The 25,188-nt window shown below is 46.5% G+C and overlaps 1 long non-coding RNA gene across 1 annotated transcript; it reads right to left on the bottom strand.

Moving 5' to 3' along the window:
- Positions 1 to 19,023: 19,023 nt before the first annotated feature.
- On the bottom strand, positions 19,024 to 24,781 carry LOC135423161 (uncharacterized). Its single transcript, XR_010434727.1, has 3 exons — positions 24,284 to 24,781; positions 20,034 to 20,256; positions 19,024 to 19,648 (listed from the first exon to the last, which is right to left on the bottom strand). It is a non-coding gene; the product is annotated as an uncharacterized LOC135423161 (long non-coding RNA).
- Positions 24,782 to 25,188: the final 407 nt, after the last annotated feature.

The raw sequence follows: 25,188 nt of genomic DNA, 5'->3' as shown, positions 1-25,188 counted from the left end.
GTTATTATGTGTACCTACTCCAAACTGAGCTAGAGGAGGGAACACACTCAACTGCCTGGAATTAATTCCTCCCTTTTCTTTTCCTTTGTCTCTACTCAGGAGCATAGTTCAAAGGGTTGGAGAGAGAAAATGATGTTTCATTGTCTTCTTCTGGGACAAGGCAAGATGAGGGGAGCTTTGATCTGGGCTCTCTTGGAGACCTGGTGCTACTTCTCTTGGGTCCCAGGGATGGAGTTAGGGAAAAGATGTGCTCTGTGAGTCAGGGGGAGGTTGGAGTTATTTTTTAAGGAGGCTGGTTTCTGTTTACTGCAGTACAACAGGATTTGCTAGTTCTTAAATTAAAAGGGAGACTGTCACGTGCACTTGTAGTGTACTTAGAGGGCTTGGCCCTGTCTGAATCCCACTTCCCATCTCCTGACCTTTCTGGTTTGCTGCAGACATCACTGTGGACCCCAGCAGGGTCCCTGCCAGCCCAGAGAAATCCCAGCTGGGGAGCCCACAGCTCTGGAAATCACAGCCAAGGTTCCAACCCTCTGGCCCCATCACTGGTGCACAGGGTAGATGCCGGGGCTCCACTTCTGACTTGTCTTCTTTGGGGTTTCCATGTGCCCTGAGGCAGAGACCAGTGGGCATCTCATGACCAAAGCAAAACATCCTCACGCCCAGCTCATCCCAAGATCAAATAGGATCAAATAGGACAAAGCTGGTGGAGAGACACATTCTTTCAATCTTCATTTATTTCCCTGCAGGTTTTCTCAGATGCCTCTGTCCCTAGACATTCGGGCTGTTGGTGTTGCAGCACGAGCACAGTTAACCCTCCCCTGGGACAACCATGTTCCGTGGGATTGAGATCCAGCTTGAAGGCCAACAAACACTCAGACCAATCGATGCCATCAAGACTCTTCCCCCAGCACAGAAAAGAAGCATTTCCCCCTCCTTTAGACCTCCTCATAACTTGCTCAGAGGCTGAGGTATGGATTATTTGGGTTCTCCAATCATCCTGCTCTTGCAGGGGTGCCAGAGGTACCCATTTGTTACTGTGATGGGAGCCACACGAGCACCATTGATGGGTTGGTGATAATGTGAAGGTCTCTGTTACATTAGCTGTCAGTTTGCTAATGAATATTAAGAGACAGTTGTCATATGAGCATCTCTACACTTTGGAGCTGGTGGCAAACTTCACACCTTCAGCTCTCCTAATAAGACAGTATTTCATCCCGCTCAAATGCTTATTATAGCTAGTCTGATAGGTACTGTAAGATCTCATTATTTATCTATATGCTTTATTTTGGATAGATAATAGAAAAAATTGCCTAGAAGGGCAGCAATTTATTCCTACCATTTAGGAATAAAACTGTGACTTTAACTTATTCCAGTCTGTGGATTTCTGAATGAAGGTTTCTAGTGGAAGTATAGATCTCTTTGTGTCTTGCTTTGGATCATAAAAGATAGTGCTTTTTTTCTGTGGCCTCAGTTCACAACCCATGGGAGACTGGAGGCCATGAGGACAGGAGAGGGAACTGGGCTTGGTGTCTCTGTAGGACCCCTAATGCCTCAATAAACCCACAGGGTTTCACTAAGCACTCTCCCGTGGTGGCATCAGAGAGGCTCAGCAAAAATAGCTGTTCCTGCAGACATTTGGTGTCAGTCTGAAGAGAAGCCATTTTTTCTGTCTCTTCTATTCCTTCTATTTAACACAGATCCACATGCTAGGCACCTTCTCCCTCCCTGATATGCATCCATTTACTGGTCCTGCTTTGGGCACTGCAGTTCAGCCTCTGCTTTACCCACTCCTCATTGGCACATCCCCGTGGATCTCCAGATGGTGCTCAGCTGCTGACCTTCCCCACATGCCCTTGCCTCTTCCTCAGGCCTTTTCTGCCCGTCTGTGATGGAAAGGGAGCTGCAATTCCCTGTGCTGCCCCATCCTCCAGCAAAGCCCTGGTAATCCTGCACCCAGGGGCCATTTAGTCCTGTCTGCATGGTTTGTGGCTCTGCCACTGAAGGGTCCTAATTTGGTGTCATGTCAAGAGAGGACCAGAAGGCAGGGCAGGGCTCCCAAGGGCTCCTGATTTTACAACCATGCAAAGGGTGAGCTTGGGAAAGGGTATTGGTTAAAACCAAGCACCCACCAGCTGTGTTGTTACTCTACCTCTGTTTTCCTCCTTCTGATGCCCTGGCTTAAGGTTTTAATTTTATTGTGTTCATTGATGATCATTACTAAAGTGAGGATATTTTGGCATAAAGACTTTGAGCTCCTCTGACTTTCTGAGCCTGTAATAGGGCAAGTAACCCTGTGCTTGGATCAGGAGGGCATAAGGAGGCAGACACACGTGCCTCCCTCACATGCTGGTTATAGTGGATGTAGCCATAGGATAAGTGTAATATAATTACATTGCCCTGTGATAAACCACGCCTAACTTAGCTCTGTTCTTCCCACTAATCCACCTCCAGTGGGACTGTTCCTAATGCCACAGACCCCGCTTGCTTCTAAGAGTAGTCTTTTTGAAAGCAACACCAAAGCAGCAACCCCCCTCCACCTGTCTGGGGGTTGTGCTTTCCCCCAGAAACAAGCACTTGCCACCCTGGTTCATTCCTCTGCCCACAGCCCAGCACACACTACTCACCCTCGTGCCCCTCTACTGAGCCCTGCCACTCTGGGGAGTCCAGCTCCCACGTGCATCACGACTCAGACCTGCAGATTTACACCCCCAACCTTTTTGCAGGAGTTCTCTGGATTTACAAGAGGGCAGGATGTGACCTGCAGAATTCAACAATGGTTGTTAACCTCAGCTGTAATCAAATTAGGCTGGAGCACAAGCCGGCTGTTGTATCGGGAGCTCAGTTGCAACCTGCCTAGAAAATAACATTCATTCCTTTTCTTGCATTAACATATTTTTTTCCAATTATTCACGATATGTTCTGGCTGTGTCTGTGCTGGGGAGGGATCAGCAGGACAATAGGAATTTCTGACCCAGATGGGCTCCATCCTTTTCTATTACCTAGCTGGAGCCAGAGGAGCTTTTAACTGGGAACAAATGTTTTTAGGCCCTCTCCATGCTGCCACTCTTCAAATATATTTGAAAATGTTATCCCCAATGCCTGATGTGCTTGTAACGTGTTTTAACTTCAATGTGACTAAATGCTGGGCTCTTGCAGGTCTGCAGCATGGCTTCTCATTTGCCTGGCTGAAAATCAAATCTATATGTGTATTTGCATACCAGAGCTGGGCTGCAATCCCACCAGCCAGCCAGTTCATTCCCTGTGTAGGCAGGTTCAGGTTCTTAGTGTATCTCTTTCCAGACAAGAAAGGCCTTGTGATTGAGATGCTGAAAATAACAAATGTGCCTTCATGCCTTGAGTAACGTGGGCCATGGCTGGGCACAGCCTGGCTTTTAAAGGGTTAAGGAGGCTGTGTCCTTGGTGACATGCAATTTATGATCTTGTGAATCCTTTTTTAATTATTTTGCTGTGACAGAGGTGGAAATATCCAACTTCAAACGACTGGCTTTATTGATATGCTGCTATTTGTGCCTCTGTGGAGGAACAATCCCATAAAAGCAATAAATTAGAAAAACCCCTTTTCTCATCAGAGAGAGAGATACTTTCTGGCTGGGAGCAAGAGACCTGGTGCAAAGGCATTTCAGCTCCACGAAGGGGCTCCCTGTGATCTGTGGTGAAAAGCCCTTTCTTCCTAACCAGGCACATTTATGGTGCACCCAACTGCATATTACCCTCCAAGTCGGGCCAGGCTCATTGCAGAGGGCTGGAGTTTGGAAACACAGGAGGAATTTTTGTCTGCATTCATGGATGTTGGCTGAACATCTGTAAAATGTTTATGGCTTTGTGGCTGTTCACATTGGTTAGTTATTTACCATATTTGCACTGAGAGGATGATCAGAAAGCACATTTTAGGACAGAAAAAGGGATTTCAAAGTACAATTAACTGATGCTGTTGGAGATGAACTGATTAAGGCCAAAATGGCTGTGTTTATTTGCAGACACGAATGACCGGTTTTCACCACAGAGAATGTAACAAAGTCCATCTCATGAATCCAGATGAGAGCAAATGTGACATTGTATTTTTTTTTTTTTGTTTTTAGTGTAAATAGTTGCCCGTAACAGAGATGTACAGGCCTGGCCACAGGAGTACCCAGGCACAGCCACACAAACACCAGCAGTTATGAAATGATTTGTGCTTCCAGCTGCATTTGGCAGGTGCCAGAGCTGAGCTGGGCTCTGCCAGCATGTGTGGAGTGAGCACTGCCCATGGTCTGACCAGTCAGTGGCACGTGAGCAAGCCCGTTCCCCTCTCTTTAGACAGGCACAGTCAGATGTGAAGCAAAAAGTACATGGAGACTGACCCTGCAGGCCCAGGAACACCCACCAACCCAACCCCTGCTAGGACAAAAGCCCCTCAGCCTTGCATGGAGACTGCAATGGGGTCTCAGTCCTGCGGCTGTTCCATTAATGACCCACCCACATGACAAGGACTGAGCATCTTGGCTGCTTCTTTTTGCCACCTGGTCTAAAATGCTCTGAGGTGCTCAAGGGACTGGGGTCTAGCACACCTGTATATCATGGGGGCAGGTTGTAAGGTCCAGTTCTGGTCCATCCTGGGGGCTTTTGTGCCAGTTCAGGAGTGGATGGGGCAGCATTAGCAAGGAAGTGATGATGGCTGGAGTCGGTGTCCAACACAAAGCTATCAGTGTGCTCGCTGTATGCTCATGGTGAAAGGTCATGTAAATTATCCTAAATCTTTAATGGATATAGTCCTGAGGAGGGTGAACAGGTCTGGAAGGTGAAGGCTTCTTGGATTCAGCACAGGCTTTGGCCTTGAAAGAGAGGGAGACTTCACCAAGGCTGAGCTCCACTCATTTCTAACAAAAGTCAAGCATCAGTCCCAGGTCTTGTCTTTACCAAAGAGGAGACAGTAATGTACCCTCAGCTGTAATCTCTAATTTATTTTTGTTAAGAGGATGTGTGAAATATCTGCTGTTCTTGTGCCAGTGGAAAATTTTATCATACTCTAGAAGCCCACTTGTTTCAGAAACTGGCCCTTGGCAATAACTTTTCTGGCACCCAACCTGGCCTGGGTCTGAATTGATGACCTCAAGGTAAAATTGCTCTAAATGCCATCATTATGCCCTGGAAGCACTCAAAAAGCAGAAGTCATGGCCTGATTCTCTTTTGCATAAATCTGGATGCCTCCACTGAAGTCCCAGGCACTTCACACACTCTAGAAGTGGAACAAGAGAAAGATGATTTAGTCTCTGAGTTTTTACCTGACATTGATCTAATCCTGAGATGCTGCAGTAAATGGGATATTGTTTTTTACTTACACAGATGCTGGATCAAGCCTACAGCAATTAACATTCAACACCTGTACTTCAATCAAGCTACTTTTCTGTAGTAACATCATTTATGTTGAAACTTCTTCTCCTTCAGTCACTGATCTTTAGGCTTATCTACCTTAGCCTGGTGTAAATACAGGGTAACCCTGGTATTATTGGAGTTATTCCTGATCATCACTGATCACTGGTTTAAATGAAATCTGAATGTGACCCACAGATGACATGTTTTCAGGGCCCTGTAAAGATCAGAGCTACAACAAAAGTTCCCCAGTATTGATCACCTCATCCCTGCCGATGAGAACAAACAAAGCAACGTGGCTGAGATACTATTGTGTTTTCATTCCTTGACATGGTAAAATTTATTGTGCAGCAGGGTCTTCTACATTCTCTGTTTATAGGCATTGTTTCCATGGGTATGGAACCACCTACCCCTGTGCTGGCCCATCCTCAGGGTTTCTCCTCCAAATCCATAAAACTTCCAGGCTTGACACATGCTGCACTGAGAGAGATTGATTGGAGCCAGTCTGAGGGATGGAGAACATTTCCCATCCAGAGAGAGAGGGACCAGGCAGGAAAACAATCCTGGTCTTTGGAAACCCTATCTGTTGACAGAGGGAGTTGGTCATCCATGTGGATAGCCCATCTTCTAGATAAGGGGATTTTCCCACGACACCCAGAAAACCTCCTTCATGATCTGCAGCTCAACTTTATCTCAGGTTCACACTCCATCGGAACCAGTGCTTTCAGGTTGCACTGGACACCCAACAGTGGGGTATCTGCCAGCCCAGAGCCCACCCAGGTTGGATTTTCAGAGCCTGTTTCCAACAGCACCTTGCCATGCCCATGGGAATGATGAAGCACTACCGGTGATGAACAACACAGGACCAAACCTGCTGCACTGCTGCAGAGCAAACTGGACCCTTGTCCAAAATGATCTTTTGCTGCTGCTTGGTCACATCTTGAAGGTCACTGGTGAGGCCAAACAAGAAGAAACCAATGTCTGACACCTCACTGAGCCTCCCGGGCATCTTCACACCTCCAACCTCTCCACCCCTCAGGAAATCATCCCACTAGAGGGCACTGGGAGTCGATTTTCCATCCCCTTCTCCTAGTTTCTGCTCTTTATTTGAGTTTCTCCTTGCTTAGCGTTCTCCCCACCTCTCCCTCCTCTTTGCTGGCCAGCTCAGACTGTTTAAATTGGAAATTATTTGTATTACTGTCTGTAAATAATAGATGAGGGAGTGAAGTGGAGTTGGTGTCCCTTCCATAAACTCCTCCTCACTTTAATTAGTGCGAAACAGCCTGGTGAGAATGCGAGCTGCCTTGATGCTGGTAATTAAAATTGAAACCACTGAAAAGCTGCTCTATTTTTTATCGGAGCTGCTGTTCGGAGCCGGGAGCCTGCGGACGGCTCTGCAGTAAAGAGTGATAATGAAGGTGTGAATTCCCGGAGGGAGGAGGGGCAGCTGTAGTGATGGCTGAACTTACACCAGATGAAAATGCAGGAGCAATTAGAGGTGGCTGTGTACAAGCTGGGCATCGGAGATTAGTTGGCACCTTGGGAACATGGCAGGGAGGGACAGGGAAGGGGGAGGGATTTTTTTTTTTCCATTTTGAAAAAAATTTAATAACAAAAAAAAAAAAAGGGCGAGGGAAATGGTTGGTAAACTTAAAATAAAGACAAACGTGCAGTGTCCCTGACTGGCTCTGCTGGCCTGCCTGAGAGAGACATGGGAGGGATGGTGGAAGACAGGGCTGCAGCACAGAGGAAGTGGGCAGGGAGACAATGGGGTACCTTGCATTGGGAAACAGCAGCATTGGCCACGTTGGGCTTTCCAGCAGCTCCATACCTGCCCTTGCAGCAAAGGCTGTCCCCAGCTTGTTTGTTGCTGTCCCCAGGTGTGTGTGTCTTCTGCATGCCCATGGAACTGATCCAAAGCTAAGTGGTGACCACTGAAGACTTCTTCTCATCTTCTATTAGGCTTTGGATTAGACTCTGTCTCTGAAAAATAGTAACTGTTAACTTGGGTATCCAAGAGTGATGGTGGCAGTGACGGGACATGGAAGAGCACAAGCAGAGACCTTTGTTGATGATGATGTTTCTAGAAAGCCTAAGAGGAGTTTGGGAAGAGTAGCTATAAGTAATCATATGTTAATTGCTTCCTGCCCTGGCAGGTTTATCCTGGAGTGGACTCCACCAAACAGTTAACAGTCTCTACTTGGCAGCAGAAAATATGTCAGATAAATATAATGTACTTGGTCAGAGCAGCGAGCCTGCAAAATCTTCTTCTGGCTACAGCCACTTGGCAAGGAAAACACTCTCTGAAAAAAACCCCGTGTGAGACGGCAGTGCTTTGGGGGAAGAGGAGCTCCTCCGTTCTCAGAGAGCTGATGGGAGCCTCTGCCCCAAAGGGCACCTCATTCCACCCTGGCTCATTAGCTGCCTAGACACTGGGGAACACCTGAAGGCGTCAAGTTGTCTTAATTTAGGTTGAAGAGAAGTTCTGTAGAAAGGAAGTTAAAGAAGCTGCAAATAACCTGCTCTGAATCTGTTGTGGTTTCAGAGGGTTGGTTGGTGGGTGCTTCTTGGATCATGAACTGCTTATGGAGGATGCAGCTCCACAGCAGCTTGTAATGCCATTCCCACTGTGAATTTGGGTTTTGAAGCAGGAGAAGCTCAGACATTCTGTAGGAAGTTCCAATATTGGAACGAAAAGGTGAAATTTAAAAACTGACTATGAAAGGACCAAACTTAGTATATCCTGCAGTATCATGATCTTGGAAGAGGTTGAAAATAGCCTGTGCACTAGTGTTCTTGTGCACTAAGAAAGCAAAAAACACTTGCTTAATTTGAAACATACACTTGGACTTTACCAGCATTAAGGATCCTGATAAGTTTTCATTGAAATGTTCAGCACACTTGGATGCCTAACAAACCCCATGTCTTTGTAAGAATGAGCATTTTCTGGTGAAAACCTGCTCAGCTTTTTTTCTTTGTCATTGAGTCACAGTAACAAAATAGTTTTACACTTGAAATTTATCACCTGATCTCCTGATGGAAGAATCTGAGAGAGGGCAAAGGAAGGAGAGCTGAGATGCCCATGGTTGGTGTTTTGTTTGTTTTCAGTTAATACAATATTCTCAGGAATATGCTGATCCAGGTATAAAGGACTGTCCACATTGCTGACTAGTGCCTTAGCATATTAGTGAGATCTCAGTGATTCATATTTATTTCCTATTTCTCCTCTCTATGACATCTTCTCTGCCTCTGAGTTTCTAAGGTTTCTCTGTGACTTCATCTGTAAGGTACATGCATCCTCAGAGAGAATTTGCTAAACTCTCCAGAGTTTAGAAACTGGCAATTTAGAAACCTTGGAGATGGGCAAGTTTAGAATCATTTGAGGCTTAGAGACTCTGAAGAGTTGTATTTTCACTTGTTTTCAGTTTGTTGTAATGAGGCTGTTTTACTTTATTATAAAACAGGCAGGCCTTGCAGTTGAATTAAGCATTTGTTCACTATTGTATACTTTGTTTGACATTATTTTCTCAGTTAATAAGCTGTATTTTCTCACCTGCTAAGCATGATACAAAAATGTGATCAAGAAGACTTCAAAACTAAGAGGGTGTTTTCTCAAGCCGATGGGAGATGTTTGTTTATCAACTTGTTTCACACACTGGTCAGTTGCTTTTGTTATTTAAACCAAAGAGAAGGAAGAACAGAAATGTATCTGAGCCATCTTGTGTACAAATAGTTAGAACTCTGAAAGTATCTTCTTGTCTTTTTCAAGACAACTCAGCTGTCAATTTGTTAGAAGGAAAAAAATGAGTCTTTAGAAATGCTTATTTCCTTTACTGAATGTTAGGAAATTCCCAGGGAAAAAAAAAACTTATTAGGATAGAACTAAGTTAGAAGATAAATTGAAATTCTTTGATTGAAAGTAATGTTATTAAAAAGTTTTAATTATTGAGAGGAAAATGTAGGAAAGGCACTCAGAGCTAACATAAAAATGATTGGAAACTGGTAATTAAAACAAAATGCTTGAAAATTAAACATCACAAAATATGAAAGTGCTCTGATTCATTGCAACACTTAAAACCTGGGATTGCTATTAAGTTGTAGATGGTTGGTTTGAATTCTGCGGGTCTATGTTGATGCTGAAACTTGGGCAGACACTGCAGGACTTTGCTGGCTGAGGCCACCAGGGTTCACACCCCATGCTTATTTTCCCCCATCCATCTCTCACCATTCTCCATTTAGATTTCTACTCTAAAGCAAAACTTGTTGCTCTTTCAGAGAGTACCTGGATGGTCCCTTCCCTAGGTGTTCTTAAAGTTTGCCCATTTGACACTTTCAAATACCTAAAGCTTTATTTTGCAATCTCAGTACAATTACCTAAGCTAAGAGCTGTGTCTCTCTGTAGAGCACCAATTTCTGCTCAGGAAAGGTTGCTTTTCTCAGGTGGCCGCCTGTGGATTTCTACACATCTACAGAACATCCTTGGGAGCTTCCAGAACTGGGTCTGTGTTTCCTCAGGAACACTTCATGAGGCAGTTTGCACCAGACAGTCGGTTCCCATTGTCAATGAGCTGGTTTGGGAGGCTGCATCACCAAAATATAACAAGGATCCCTTATATAAGCAAGAGGTAGGAAGTACCTCTGTTGACACTTTCTGTACCAGAAAAACCACCACTCCTCTGACAGTCACAACCAGACAAGACCCATCCAGCTTTCTTCTCCTATTAACATACTGAGGTTTTCTATATGATCAGAGCAGTGAATGTCACCCTGTTGCCTTCCTGTGATGGAAAGACTTCCTCATCCCCTACACTGGGACATCTAGGAAAAATGTCGGAGCCCCACACAGGACAGATGTGACTCCTGCCACCCTCTTTGCCCACAGTGCTCCTTCCCAGAAGGGACTGAGAGGGAGCAATCTTAGACTTGGAAGAAGGTAATTTGAATTGGATGTGAAGTTGTTACTAATTTAATGTTTATCCAATAACAAGGACTTTGCAAAACCCCTTACCTTTTCATGAGCCTCAGGTAACACTGTCAATTCATAATTGCTATGATTCCTTTATCCTGTGGTTTAATAAATAATTTACCTAAATTATTAAAATGAAAATTTCAACATTATTAAAAATTAACCAGGTTAAATGAGCAAACAGTAAATAGAGCTGGGATTGTCCTGCGTGACAAGAGTCCGCAGCTTTTATTGTCTTTTTCCCAGGCGCGGAGGGGACGTTCCTCCCTCCCCCTCTCCCTCCTCCCTCCCTCCACTTCCACTGCTCTACTCTTGTCTTTCACAAACTCCTCTCCTTGATATTAGTTTTCATCTCTGTGTCCTGTTCTCCACTGCTGGTTTACTCTTCCTTCCCATGAACCCTCTCCGTCCCTGCCATCTCCTCTCTGCACACTGCATTCTGCACACATATGTAGCACAAGATGCCTGGTGGGTCTTTTTGTGTTTCTTTCTCTTTCATCCGTGGCTGGCAATCCCATCTGATGCCAGAAAGACATAGATCCAGGAGAACATATGATCTCCAAAGAGCAGAGAGTTTGTCAGGTCTTCAGGATATGGGCTGCTTCCATTCATGAAAAATTTATTACATTCTGACTGCTCTTAAAGGATCGCAGCTCTGTCATTTTTAATTGAAACATTCAGTTTGCCCAAAATGAAGTGCTCCATCTTTCAGGCTGTATCTCTTGCCAGATTTTTTTTTTCTTCTCTGTAATTCCTGCTGAACTGCTCCTTCTGCTATTTTCTGGCAGAATTCCTCACTGACTTAAAAGGGTTCCCCCCCCCCCCCCCCCAGGCTTCATCCCATCCATTTTCCCTTTCAGCACATGGGAGTCCTGGAAATGGCCTTTCCTCCTGCCTGGCATTTTTCACACAGAACAGTTGCACCAGTGCAGACCTTGGGGCACACAGCTGATCTTCTTCTGCAGTCCTGGAAGAATTAGGCACCCAGCTCTGTTGAGTTTTGATAAGAGCTTAGGGCCTGTCCATCCCTTCTCCAGGATGCCACAACACTATTCCACGTTCCCTGCAGACACCTGGGCACTGACAGGCTGATGTGGACTTCTTAATGTGCTCTAATCACACTCTTTTTCTTTTGCTGCTAAGAGACCACAAAGTGAGTCCGGCAACATTTGCCACCAAAATTTAGCTTTGTAGACAGGCCCCTTTCTATCCCTTTCTCAGCAGCCCTTGTGTAGTTCCCAGCATTGCTACAGTCCTATTTAGGATGGAAAGCAAAGGAAAAAAAATCCCACCTCCATGCATAAGCAGAGGTAGTGTGAGCCAGCAGGATAACTCAGCTGGAATGTGTCCAGGGGACTGTACCTGGAGTGCCTGCTCCTACAATCCACCCCCAGGGGTGAAGCCCCAGGGGTACAGTCAAAGTGAAGGCAAATGGATGTACTAAGGCAGTGGTGAGACCCAGAGCCTATAAAACATGGGAGCTGTGTCTGTGGGGAACGTGGCAGTTATTGACTGCACTGTCACATGGCATGGCCCTTTCCTTCCACAGTCAAGGCTGGTATCTGAATTACTTTGGATTTTAACCACAATTAAAGAGCTAATCAAGGTCAACAGCTCCTTTCAAATACAGTTTAGTGCAAAATCCTAATGCAGGAATTACACAAATTGATATTGTCAATATAATAGATTCCAACCAATTGTGCTAAACAAGGTTGTATCAAGTCTGCACTCTGTATTAGGTGAGGGCTAATTCTGTCTAGCAGCAGTAGAGGCGAACAGAAAAACAGATACATCAAGCCTTCACAGTCTGGATTTATTACTGAGGTGGTTTTCACTCCCCTCAAAGAATTCATTAGTCTAAGAAAACAGTGCAGTTCTGAGGATTTGGTTCCATTCAGAAGGCAGAACACACAAAATTGAATGAATGCAATCTATTGGTCTAATATATAGGAGATAGAAGGAAGGGCTGGTCAAGAGAAATGATGAACCTGGAGAATAAATCTAAGCAGCAACCCTTGGTGAAAAAGAAGGTGACAAAAGACTCTGCTCAGGTATCCAAATGGATTGCACTACTTGCGACATCCTGAAGTATCCAAGACACCTGGCATGGCTGGAAGATGTGACAAGAGACCTGCACAAAACCCCTGTTCTTCCAGCATGGCAGATACTCTAGAGCGTCTCAAATGAACCCTAAGAGATCTAACCCTCTCACATCAGGTGACTTCCTGGCCTCTTTTTGCTTTTCCTCTGAGGTTCCTAGAGGTTTCACCAATGTCAAACACTTTGATATTCAGGTAGTCCCTCTCCAGTAGGTGTGAATGTAACTGCTTGCCGTCAGGCGTGTGGATTTAGAGACATAGATCACTCAGTGAATCAGTGATGCTTCTTTTTCCTGTGTTATTTCTCACCTAGATTCCAACAGTTCTGCTGTGAAGGGGTATCTCATTGGGTTTTGGGTTTTGGTTGTTTGGGTTTTTTTTTTAATTGAAGATAATGGTATCCCCAAAGAGGCAAGACCCAAGAAGAGAGGAGAACTTCCTCCAGGGAATGGGGGACACTCTGCCCTGCAGGGCACTGCTGCTCAGAAGTGGAGAGCTGCAGTTGATGGAAATGCTGGAGATGGGTCTGTCCATCCATCTGTCAGAGGAGCCCATGGGGCCAACCCTCATGGTGCCTTTTCCTCTTGGCAGCTCAAAAGCAGCCCAACACCACAAGGGGACAGACCACACTGTATTTGTTGCTCTACATGGGGAAAATATAATCCCTGTCCAGTGAGCTACTGGTGTGAAGGACATATGGCTAAGGGTTTGTCCTGGGAAAATGGCACCTGGAAAGAATCAGCCTAGTTCAAGTGTTGAAGGTGGTGCCTTTATCCCTACAGGTAATGGACCATTAGATCACATTGAAAAGTTTCTTCTGAGCTTTGCAGACATGAGCTAACTCTTTCTCTTCATCTCAGCATCCATTTTTTGACTGCTCTCCTCAGAGGAAATGTGTGGAGTGACCCCAGCCCTCGCTCCCATCCTCCAAACTACTTTGAATGGTGGGAGACAGTCAACCTTTCCGGGGTCCGTGTGAAAGAAGCTAAATGGGAACATGAAGGTGGTAATAGAGTGGAAGCAGAGCAAGGAAAGCCTTGCTGATGGATTATTAGGCACTGTCAGAGTTTCAGCAGAGTGGAAAACTTGGAGGCTGGAGTGAGTAGTAACCCATGAAAAATCACCTCTTCCTTTTCCTGTTCGTGGCAGGGCAGCGTGTCCAGATCAAAGCCACCCGTCACCGCTCGGCCTCAGTCGCACGATTTACGAGGCACTGGGGCACCAGCCCATTAACAGCCCTGGTAATTCATTGCAAGGGCAACAGGAGGTGTAAATCCCCCTCTCCTCCAAACTTACACGTTTACCTAATTGCCCCCCCAATTACTGGACCTGGACATCAGAGGGGTTGATGCTATGAATGAGAAGGGCCACAAGAGGTGCAACCGGGAAGGAGAGGAGACTGAGGAGAGTCTAGGGTGGTCAGCATGGGTGGAGAGGCATGACCCAAGAAGCAGACCCACTTTCCTTTGCACCCATTAAGCAGCAAAAAATCTCATTGGTTTTAATTGCATCTTGACCTTCCGGAGCTCCTCTCGGCCGTTTCCCTCGGGATCGGTGTTGGAGAAGGAGCATGCGTCATGCACATGGGCAGCTGGGAGGCCTCTGCATTTTTTCAAGGTTTGTGAGACATTGTGCTCTACACACATGGCAGTTCCTGCTGCCAGCAGCTGGCTCAAGGCTCAACAACACCAAAATCATTGATAGCAGCAGGTAACACAGGCTAAGGGGAAATATGAGACCCCAACATGCTTTAGAACCTGAAGACCTAGCAACTCCGAGGTGGAGAACATTGATCTAGCATTCCATCACTTTACTGGTAACACTCAGACCCTGTCTTCCCTTACAGTCTTCTGCAACATGCCTACATTCAAAAATAGCTTCACAGAAAGCAAATTCTTTGTTGCTTTCCAAAGATAGCAAATATCAGATTTATTCTTTGTTTTCTTGTGTCTGGCTAATCCATCCATTTGCTCTCTCTGTCTTTCTCTCTGTCTTTACCCCTCCTTAGTCTGCCATGTCCCATTTTGTATTTCCCATTACTGTTTCTCATGCCATACTCCATTTTCCTTGCACTAGTATCTTTCTGCTCCTTCGTGCTTGGCTCCAGCTGTTTCTGGCTTTCAGAAAGTCCCCTTCAGTTTGCTCCTCCCTGACTTTTTTCATTTTTCTGCTGTTCCCTGTATAAATGCCCAACTCTGTATTGTTAGCTAATATTTGATGTCAGAAAACTTGTCTCACCTACATGTCCAGGTTTAAAACACCTAGCCATTCACAAGAAAACTATGCATGTGAGTTTTCCTCTTCAACAATCTGTGCACTAGAACTAAATCCTCATCAGAGGTGCTTGCCTTTAAGAGCAGCAGTGGAGATAAATAGGCTCTGAAGCAGAAATGGAAGGCTCACCAGTAGTATTCAGTAAGTGAGATAAGATGGCCAGATCAGTGGAGTGTTTTCTTGCAAAAATCTTTCAAAGTTCTCTTTAAAAAGGGCCTTTTTAAAATTAATTCCACTGCAGTTTCTTTTGTGTCGTTTTTAAGTTACCACTTATCATTTCTTTTTGAAGCAAAACTAGAAAGAGATTTCCATCAATTTCCCTCAGAAACTCATTTTCTTTTTCATACTCTAAAGTTCACAAGAAACATGGCTAATTTCCCAACCACTGGTTGCTGTGCACTTGACCCCGTGGTCACAGGAGCAGGCAGATGTGCCTGCAAGACAGGAGAGCACTGGTTTACTGGTTTGGCTCAGCGTGGGACAGGGAAACGAGCAGCTAACTGGGGATGGAAGAGGTCTGATTGTTTCCTGTTCCTCCTCACAGAGCAAACGCTGGACCTCAAACCATGACCAAGAATGAGAATCAGGCAATGATCTTTGGTTAAAAGATAACCAGAAAGGGGTTAAATGGAGAGAAAGTGCAAATGAGAAGATACTGGTCTAGCTGGGAGAAAAGGGCATTGTTAGGGTAAAATTTGGAAGGAAAATCTATGAGATTTGGGTTCATAAATGCCTGCTTCTTGAAAATGTGATTTAGGCACTTCAGTGCTTTTTAGGTGCAAGAAATGCAGGTCTGGTTAATCAGAAGGAACAATTCCATGTGGCAGAGGAAAGGAAAGTTGGGATACTTTGCCAGTCATGACTTGCTGGGATGCAGATCTCAGCCTCACATGCAGCTTCTCCAGGGTCCATAACCCTGGGAAGACACAAAAAAGAGAAAAGGAAAGGTTTTGATGACTTGTCTGTGTTATTTTCTCAGAAAGGAGCCTCATAAATGTTCGTGGATGTTGCCATGGGATTTACAGCCATTTTAGAGCTCAGGGTTATGGTTCGCTCCCACCTCGAAAGGCAGATGGCTCATCTTCTCCAGTGAGAAGACAAGGGATAGGATGAAGCCCTTCAACAGAGAGGGAGAAATGAAGCAGGGCCATGAGATAACAAACCTTTGATACTGCACAGAAGAGAAGTCCAGGATGTGAAAGGGCAGAGTCTCCACCAGGCCTTGGAACACATGTGAAACCCATCAGGGTCACCGTTCCCGTGGTATTCTGTTGTCTGAGCCATAATACGACACCCTACAGGGAGGGAAAGGCATCCTGTGGGCAGGGGGAAGAGCTATCTGTGCTTTTAAGAGGTTGGCTGGGAATTAAGAGAATACTTTATGGTGGTTACACTCTGAATTTATAGTTTCCTCCTCTTGCTTTTTAATGTTCTCCTGCCAAATTACCTACAGTTTGTCCCATAACTTCAAGCTGCCCTGTGGTCTGACATGTCCCAGCACCACCTGGGACACATGAAAGAATACAAAACAATCTGTCAAAGAAGAGAAAGGCTGCACTGCAGAATGTAAATTCTTTTCTAGACCTAAACCCTAATTATACAGACACTTGGGTCAGGATTTAATAGATTCGCTCTGATGTGACAGGACAATGGTGACATTTAGATACAGAGCAAAATTTTCTTACTCCAGAAGTGTGACTTGGGCAACCCCTTTTTCAAGAAGGCTTTTGGCTGTGAAGTTCAACAAACATCTACTACCTATTAACTAACCTCTCTGTCTTACTGCTTAGAGGTTTGAGCTACTCTGCACACATCTATTCTCAAGAGAAAGAAGAAGTTCATCATCAGCATCTCCCAGAGCTTCAGAGCACACAGTAGGACACCTGCTCAGAAAAGACTTCCTGATACTTCCCATTGTTTTCCTGGAGAAGCTAAAATCAGGTCACATCTAACTGCTGTTAAAACTTCTGCTGAGAACCTAGCTGGACATTCATTACTTGAAGGTGAATCATTGCCTCAAAGGGTTTGGGAACCTATGTAAAATATTTTTGGAAACCTGACATCATTCTGTGGATGCCTGGCCTTCAAAGCAGACCCTCAAAATTAAGGCTGTGTAGTCCCTAGTGAGAAAGACTACTGATAGTAGAGAAAATAAAGCCTTCTCCACGGGTGGCATTGTTAACATGAACTTTGTTTCAGAGAGTTAGTCAGGGTTTACAGCTGCCTGTCTGTGTGTCCTGGGGTCTGCCTGTGTCTTTATCTTCATTAGGGTCTTTTCTTGTCTCGCAGGCTGTGTCCTCCTGTGTCCCTCTGCAGCTGAACTCATTTCTCCTTCGATCCCTGTCTCTTCCCAGTGGGGAACTCAGGAGCTGAGGCTGCCATGTGTGGACTTCCAGCAGAGCAGTTCCCTGCCACATGTGCCCCCACCAGGAGCAGAAGTGCAAGCCTAGCAGTGGGAATGAGCTGCCTTTTCCCACAGCTGCCCTGCCCAATGCCGTGTTCCAGAGGTTCACCTCAGTGGCTCTAAAATAATTAGGAGGTTTGAAGTTTCACATGCCCCAGCAGATAGAGACAGGACAACTCATCTGTTATTGCAACCCCAGTGCACAACGCTTTGTAATGATGTGGGGAATCCTGAACTTGGCAACCTCTCCTTGACCTTTGCCTGAGAGTAGGGTCATCCCCAATATCCGGGGTGGATGCTGGTTGAGCTCATGTACCAGTCTCTCAGCTGCAGAGCAGGGAATCCAAGCGTCCCGACACAGAGCATCACCTGCCAACTCAAGCATTAAACATTAATCCGGGTAGGACTTTCACTCCTCTGTCTCCGAGGAGAAAGCAGATTAGGAATTTGATCTCCCAAGATTACTATGTGAAAGTCACCCTTGAATAGGCTCCCTGTAGCTTGTCCCATCTCTTGTCCATCTTTTTGGGGTTTTGCTGCTGCCCTTTGGACTCTATTTGTTTTTTTTTAGGTTTTCTTCTATTACCTCCTGGGGATTGCAGAGGGACCTGGAGCATATTAAAGTACCTGTATCCTGCAAATTTGGGGAATCTCCAGTGACTGTGAGACCTCCCTCAAAAGCATGGTGCTTACACTGTGGGGCTCCATTGCCAAAGGAGAGTTCCAGGGTCTTGCTGGGACTGTGAGTAGGCCATAGTTGCATGAGAGAAAAAAATCCTGTGTGTGCAGCAGTGGCTATTTTGCCCTGTGGGCAGGGTGAAGGAATAACCAGTGTGGTATAACAGGGCTTAACTGAGGCGGGCACAGGGCCAGATCTGGCAAAGGAGGGTGTGTGGTAACAAGGGGGCATGGAGAGCAAGGTCCTTTCTCAACCCTGTAGCCATGGGGACTCTGCTGTTAGGGGAGGTGGTGTCTCCTCAGAGGGGAGCCCATGGTGTGGCAATCAAGAGTGTCTGTCCTTGGGCTGCTTGTCCCTCGCTGCTGCCTGCCAGGGCTGGGCAGAGGCAGCCACAGCATCTGAGGTTTGGAAAAGGCAGCGAGCTGAGCCTGTGTTGAAATGAAAAAGGGGGAAAATTAAAAAGAGGAATTCTTTCCAAGATCTGTTTTCCTTGGGACGAGCAGACTGATGATTTAGCAAGATTGCCTGGTTATTTTTCCATGTCATTGCCTTTGGCCCCTTTTTTGGAGCAGCTGAGCCAGAGAGATGGGAAGGCAGCAAAGTCTGAGGAGCAGAGCCAGGGCTGGGGCTGGCATTCATAGCGCAGGCATGTATCTGCAAAACCCACCAGAAAGAGCAGGAGACCACAAGAACACCCTCCAGTGGATTTTTTGTCCTCTGACCCTTGGACTGAGCATCTGCCAGGCTCAACATCAGCATGCACAGCATCCTGCAGCACCTTTTGCTCCATCCCAGAGTGCAGAAGGAACAACCAGCCCAGGGGAATGGTGTCCCAGACAGAGCTCTTCCCCCATCAAAATTCCTGTTTTTGCAAGCTCCCTGCAATCCCAGACTTTCACTGTGGCTGTTACCCTACAGAGGTGCTGCAGACTGGTGGGAGGAAAGCCCTTCCCTACCTGACCACCATTTCATGCTCAACACTATCATGTTACAACAAAGCAGCTCCATAAACCCTCCAACCTGCCTCCAGCGCCTTGGGTTGGCCCTGCCACGCTGGAGGGAGTCAGCCTCTACCCAAAAAAGCTCTTACAAAGTCAGGTCAGGTCCTCCGTGGGTCCCCAGCTCCTCCCACTGCAATGGGTTGCTGTATGTGTGGAGAACCCACTGGTCCCCTTCCCGGCTGTGCCTGGCAGGGAGGTGGCAGTGCCAGGCGTGATGCTGTTTAATTCGCGTTGCCGTTCTCCACCGACAGCACCTCTCACAGGGATTGCAGAGTAGCCAGCACGCCGTGGTTGGATTGAGCAGGCAGATTTAATTAAGTTGCGATTTAATTACCTATCAGCATCCCTATTTAATAAAGCTCAGGAGGATTTTAATTTTGAAAAAATAATAATAATAAATGATATGGCCTGTCACAGAGCGGCAGTAAGGGCACATGGTCCAGGCAGGATGGCATTGCAGGCAGTGTCCTTGCCCTGTGGGATGAGGCAGGATGTGGTCAGGCTTGGACAGAGCACGCAAGAGCTGGCACAGAATGCAAGGAGAGGAGCGTGACCCTTGGCAACCAGTGTGACAGGCTTGGGGCTCACCTCTGGGCACTCCTGGCTCCGCTTGTTCGTTTTGCCTCTTCATACAGAGATTCAAAGGGACTCAGGAGCCCACACCCTGCAACAGCCCCATATTTTCTTGAAAAAGATTTGTCATTTTTCCTATCTTCTGAAGCTTCCTAACTCCGATGGCAGGTTGGCTCTTGTGGTGGTTGGCATCTCTCTGGTGTCCTCTCTAGACAGCAAATCCAGGGTGTGGATGCTGCTTGGGGTTTCTGATGAGGTTTTGAACACTCCAGGAGAGACCTAGCGGGTTATTTTAAAATGATGTTTAGTTTTGATTTACTAAACCAAAGTCAAAGCTGCGTGTGATGCTCAGGGTCATCAGGATATGGGGAGGTTTGGAGAAGGCACTTTGGCTCCTCTCTGACCAGTAAGTTAAGATGTCAACTAGTGGCTGTGCCCAGCATCTGGGAGAACTTCCACCAAAGATATTCATCCATTTCAGCACTTCAGCCATTATCCCCTTCCAAGCTCCTCCCAGCCTCGCTAACCTGTACACAACATTCATCTAACTGTTTTGCTGGAGATGTTTCCTAAGGGTTTAATTGTGCTTGAGGTTTTATTTCTTTTGGGCCAGACCCAGGCCCGTGACAAGCAGACGTGGTCGTTATCCCAGGGTGAGACTCACCAGCTTTACGTGAGCTCAGATGCCGGACGGGGACCTTCTGCTCTTTGCTGCCGGTGGGGATGGGCTTCTTGTTCTGCCATCTGTGTTCATTCTGCTTTCTGTTTTAGAGTTTTTCTTTAATGGAGACTCACCCGGGACCTGTGTGTCTTGCAGGGCCCCACTGCGTGTCCCCACTGATGAGGATATGTCAACACCAAGTTTAGCACGTCTTAAACTATGATAACTGTAAACACAACATAAAGGAAGCAGTTTTTTAAGCAAGAAAAATGAAGGAAAGCCCAAATCCTTCCCTAGTCACCAGCATCACACCAGATGAGATCCAGCCTGAGTTCTAAAATACCTCCAAGGGGATAATATATCCATATGTGCTTCCCACCTGCACCTGGGACAGCACATATGGCTTCCTTAGCTTTTGCTCTGGCCTCTAAAAGACATCTAGATTTGTGATACTCACTTTTAGACACCCCTCAGTTAGACATAGTGGGTCCCCTCCCTTTGTTCCCCCCAAAAAGCCACTTTTCAACAGGGAAAACAGCTGAGACAGAGAGAAACAGATCTTGATATTTCTATTGTTTCACGGTAACAGCGCCTGTCCTGAGACCCCAGGCCTGACAGATTGACATAACAGGTTAATAAGTGCTTTCCACTTCTCCTAAAGGCTAATTAAATATTAATCCACTTGGTGAGGTCAGCAAAAATAACAAACAATTGGCAGAGTGAAATTCGTTTAATTAATTCTCCTGTGGAGGTTTTTTAAGCATCTTCCTCCCCTGACACACCACTGACTCGGCTGCAGTAACCTACAGTGAAATCAGAACTTATTGGTTCTGGGCCCGCTTTTCTCAGATATTTAATTTTGTTTCTTTTGGTTTGCTTGTTTTTTAGTTTCTGAATGCTTGTTGGGTATTGCCCAAGGCTCTAAGCACAGAGATGAGAGAAGATAAAGATGGGAATGCAGAAGTGGGGTGGGAAGATGAGGAAGAAGAGGAAAAAGTCTTCTTAGAAGGCTCCAACCTTCAGCTGCCAAAGACACAAGGTGCATTTGGTCCTTACAAAATGAAACTCAGGCTCAGTTTTTTGAGGTTAACCACTCTTTCAGTTAAGAATTTTTTTGCTAATATCCAACCAGAACCTCCCCTGGCACAACTTGAGGCCATTTCCCCTTGTTCTATCATCTATCTAATGATCCCTATTCCAATAGTCCTACAGCAAGACCCCATTTGCTTTGGTTATAGCTCCATTAAAGTACATCCCTGCATGGCAGGAGATGCCAAGGGTTGCTCTGGAGACAGGGCTCTTGCTGTCTTCTGTGCACACCATCCTTAACATGAGTGTGTTGCTGGCTTACTCAGTATTATTCTACTCCCAAAGTGCTGCCTGTTGGTGTCCAGCTCCATTTGGAACATGGCTGGATGCTGCACTCCAGCAAAGAACACTGCATTTGTGTTCATCCCTCCACACCACAACTGATGGAGATGCAGCAGCTGGAAACAGGAAAGGAAGACTGGGAATTTCTCCTGTCTCTGCTAGAGGACAGGCCCATTACAGAAATAATTTCTCAAGTAACCACAGTCTCCTCTGTTGCAGCCTTTGTGCTGCAGTGTGCCCATAATGCTGGGCAGGACCACAGGGCTTGGGGCATCTGTCACTGCAGAAATCACACAGCAGGTGCCCCTCAGCCTTGGTGGGGGTGGGGTGAGGTACAAGGGGGGCAAGTCATCCCAGCCAGATTTTAGGTAAGTCTTTGAGTGCCTTCTTACAGCCATAATCTTGGGAATGAGAGAGAAAGGGGAAATGCAGAAGACAGCACAACTTGGGATCAGTGAACAACTCCAAGAAGGAAAAAACTGGAGCTTCCTTGCCTTCAAAATGCACTCTTAGTAACAAATAGTAGAAAATTCCAAAGGAAAGGGATTCAGAGAAAAAGAATTCTTCATACACAGCAGCTGCACTGACTCTGTCTCCAGATATTTCTCCAATCATCTGCATGTCTGGAGTAGGGTGTCCCCATGGACACTCCATGGCTGATTTCCCTGTACTATAAACTGCAACCCACGCTCACCTTTCAGCATAACAGGGGAAAACAACTCTGGGCATGGAGCCTTCAAGGCATCAGCCCAGACTTAGAGAGAACTGAGAGAAGTGGGGAAACTTTCTCTGGGTTACTGCTTTAGTTCCATGTTAATTTTTTATTTATCTGAAAGTGTCACTGGAAGGGTTTTCAAAGTGAGTCTAAAGTAATTAGGCACTCCTGCTGATGGATTGCACTGGAGAGACATGTGGATTATTTATTACAAAGTCACTTGCTGGAAAGGTTAGAGGCTGAGAAGTAATTATTTTTTCCTTTCCTTCCTTTTTTTTTCCTTCTTTTTTTTTTTCTAAGTGAAGGAATCGGCAGGGGAGAGCAACTGAAGTTCCTTTGCAAAATACTCCATCCTGACTAAGTGCCCCCTTTTTCCCTTCTTCCATGGTAGCAAATGGGACAGGTCCCTCAAGGAGGAGCTCATGAAGCCTGCTGGAAGTGTGTCTTGGATTGAAGCCCAGCACCCACCCTTTGCACTAGGGACGCTTAGGGATTCCCCACTCTTTGACCTCATGCCTGCAACCAGGGTCAGTTTTGAGGCTGCCCAACTCACCTAGCCAAGCCCACAAAGGCTGGGAGGGTGGATGGTTTGCCTGGCATGTCTGGCACACGTCTGGTGAGTGTTCCAAGCAATACCAGGAGGATTCAGCGCTTTCAGCAACCTCAGCTGCCTCCTCCTCTCCTGCCTAGGTTGGGAATTGAATCCAAAGAAATGCAATCCTCGACCTTGAAAAACAAAGCCAGGCTTGGCTGCAGTCTACAGATGAATATGCAACAGCCTTAATCAGGAATCCTTTGTCAGAAAGGGGATAATTGTGGCTAACAACATGTTAGTGTAGTGCTGGATCTTCAGGCTTCTAACAGCTTATAAAATCAGGATCCCTTTTGGTGGGAAAAGCTGAGTGAACAAAGACATGCTCAAGCAATTAGTCACTGGAGAGTTCAGCTCCTGCCCAGTGTTAGTGTTTCATAAACTGCACAAAGTCTCGTGACATTCAGAGCAAGAGCCTGGGGTGGAGTCAGGAATTAGGGGATGGTCTTGGGGGAGCCGTGTTGACACAGGGAAGTTGGGAGCATCCAGCATTAACAGCTCTGCTCTGTTTGTGTTCTTTAAATAGTGCCCATTGCCATGGTGTCTGGGCAGGTATTATCTCAGCTTTTCAGGTCCTCACCGATAAAAAAAGAAATGGCTGAATAACCCTTGTCCACTTGCAGGGCTCAGTTTATTTTTAGGTGAAAAATAATATAAGCTGCTCAAGAGCAGTGAGGAGCAGGTATCTGCACTGGAATGGATCGTGAGGACCCCCTAGTCCTGTGCTCCCATTGCCCGGCTGCATTTCCAGCTGTCTCAGGCCATGCATCAGCACATCCCAGGGAAGACCCTGCCTGTGGTGTCACCACCTTGGGCTACTCCTTCCAGACTTCCCTGGGGTGCCTGGCTAGGGACATAGCCTGCATTCCCGGGGCCTGTTGTGCGTGGCTGGCCCCCAGGCCACCCAGGCAGAGCTCTCCTCTGACAGCAGCAACCCCTGGCTCGTGGTATTTATAGATCCCATCCATGTCCTTGGCGAGGAAGGCATCCGTAATCTCTTACAGATGTTGGTGAGAACAAAGCCAGCCAGTGACTCGAAAGGACCGCCCAGCAGCGTAATGGATGGAGACCTATTTCTAAGTCACTTCTGACATTCCTCCCCCTGCACGCTCTTCCTCTTACCCAGGAGACTCATTGGGGCCTGCCTGGTACTCCCTTCCTTAGGCAGGCACTCATCCCCATTCCTAGCAGAGGGAATCTCTAGAAACTGTCTTCCATCCCAAAAGGGATGGGATGTTCTCCTGAAAATCCCAAAGGATACATGAGCAAAGGAGGAAGAGCACAGGAGGAAGATACCTCTGCACACTGAGCCTCCTGCCTGGTGGGCTGGTTGCTCTGACAGGTACAGCCACCCCAAGGTGCTCCCTGCCAGCTCTCTCAGGGCCCTGGGGTCAGGTAGCATCCATGCCACCCTGCTGTACCTGCACTTCTGGCTTTCCTGCACATCAGGGTGTTTTGCCTTCCCCTAAAACCTTATATTACCATCTCAAGTTTTCTCCCCTCGTTGTCAATATCTCCTGCAAAGGGACAAAAAGCTTCTCTGATCTCTTCAACATCCTTTGCCTTTTAACTCACCATCTCCAATTTTCTCTTCACCCCTGGGTCAAAGCTCACTCCCAAATTCTTCTTTCTTTATCTTCACCTTTCTCTTGCTTTCCCTTTTCTACTGCTGGGTCTTATCTGTGCCTTCCTCCAATTCCTCTCTTGCTCTGCCCTAAATCCCGCCCTGCCTTCTGTGCAGGGAGGCTGGTACTTGGCAGTGCCAGTGCAGGGCCACCCAGCTGCCCTGGGGTCTGGCGGAGCATGTCCTGTCCTTGTTTTCAGGTCAATGTCCTGCCTGCCAGGAACCCAACTGTTCTCCTGGCAAAACCCAAGGTGCGAGATCTGATTAGGAATTTACACGCCTGGATGTTGTCATTTCCCCCTCTGCCGTTGCCCAGGACCTCACTCCCTTTTTTGAGTTGTCCTATGGAGGGTTTTTCGGAAGTGTCAGGAGCTGGTAAGGAGCAATAAACTCATGGGCTCACACCCTAAGCAAGTGAAGTCAAAGTAGCACAGGCCAGGAGGATGATCCAGCTCAGCGGAAAATGAAGCACGTGGGGCTGCTGGACACAGACTTCTGGCAGCACTGAGGGAAGGAGGGGGGGTGTTGGCTGGAGAGGTTTGACTGGGAAAGCAGCGCCAGCTCCCGTCCCCTCTGCACTTAATTGCACAAGGATCTGCAGCCAAGCAGCCTTTTAACAAGGATCCAATTCCTAACATGCATTTTCCTTGAATCGTTGCTAGAAATAACTTTGAGGTCATATATCGTGTCTGACCACCTGCTGAGCTGGGCATAGTATTTAGGGTCTCAGCTATTTCACATATTTAGGAACCATTTGGGAGCGCACTGAGCAGCTCCCTGGCCAGCAGTCCTGTCCAGCTACCCCGTGCTGCAACTGCATCTCACTTGCTTTTAATCACATCTGCTGTGGACTTTA

The sequence above is a fragment of the Pseudopipra pipra genome, chromosome 16 (assembly GCF_036250125.1).
Source record: "Pseudopipra pipra isolate bDixPip1 chromosome 16, bDixPip1.hap1, whole genome shotgun sequence".
In the NCBI taxonomy this organism is placed as follows: domain Eukaryota; kingdom Metazoa; phylum Chordata; class Aves; order Passeriformes; family Pipridae; genus Pseudopipra; species Pseudopipra pipra.
The sequence above is the reverse complement of the archived record's forward strand: the minus strand, read 5'-3'. Positions and strand labels throughout refer to the sequence as shown.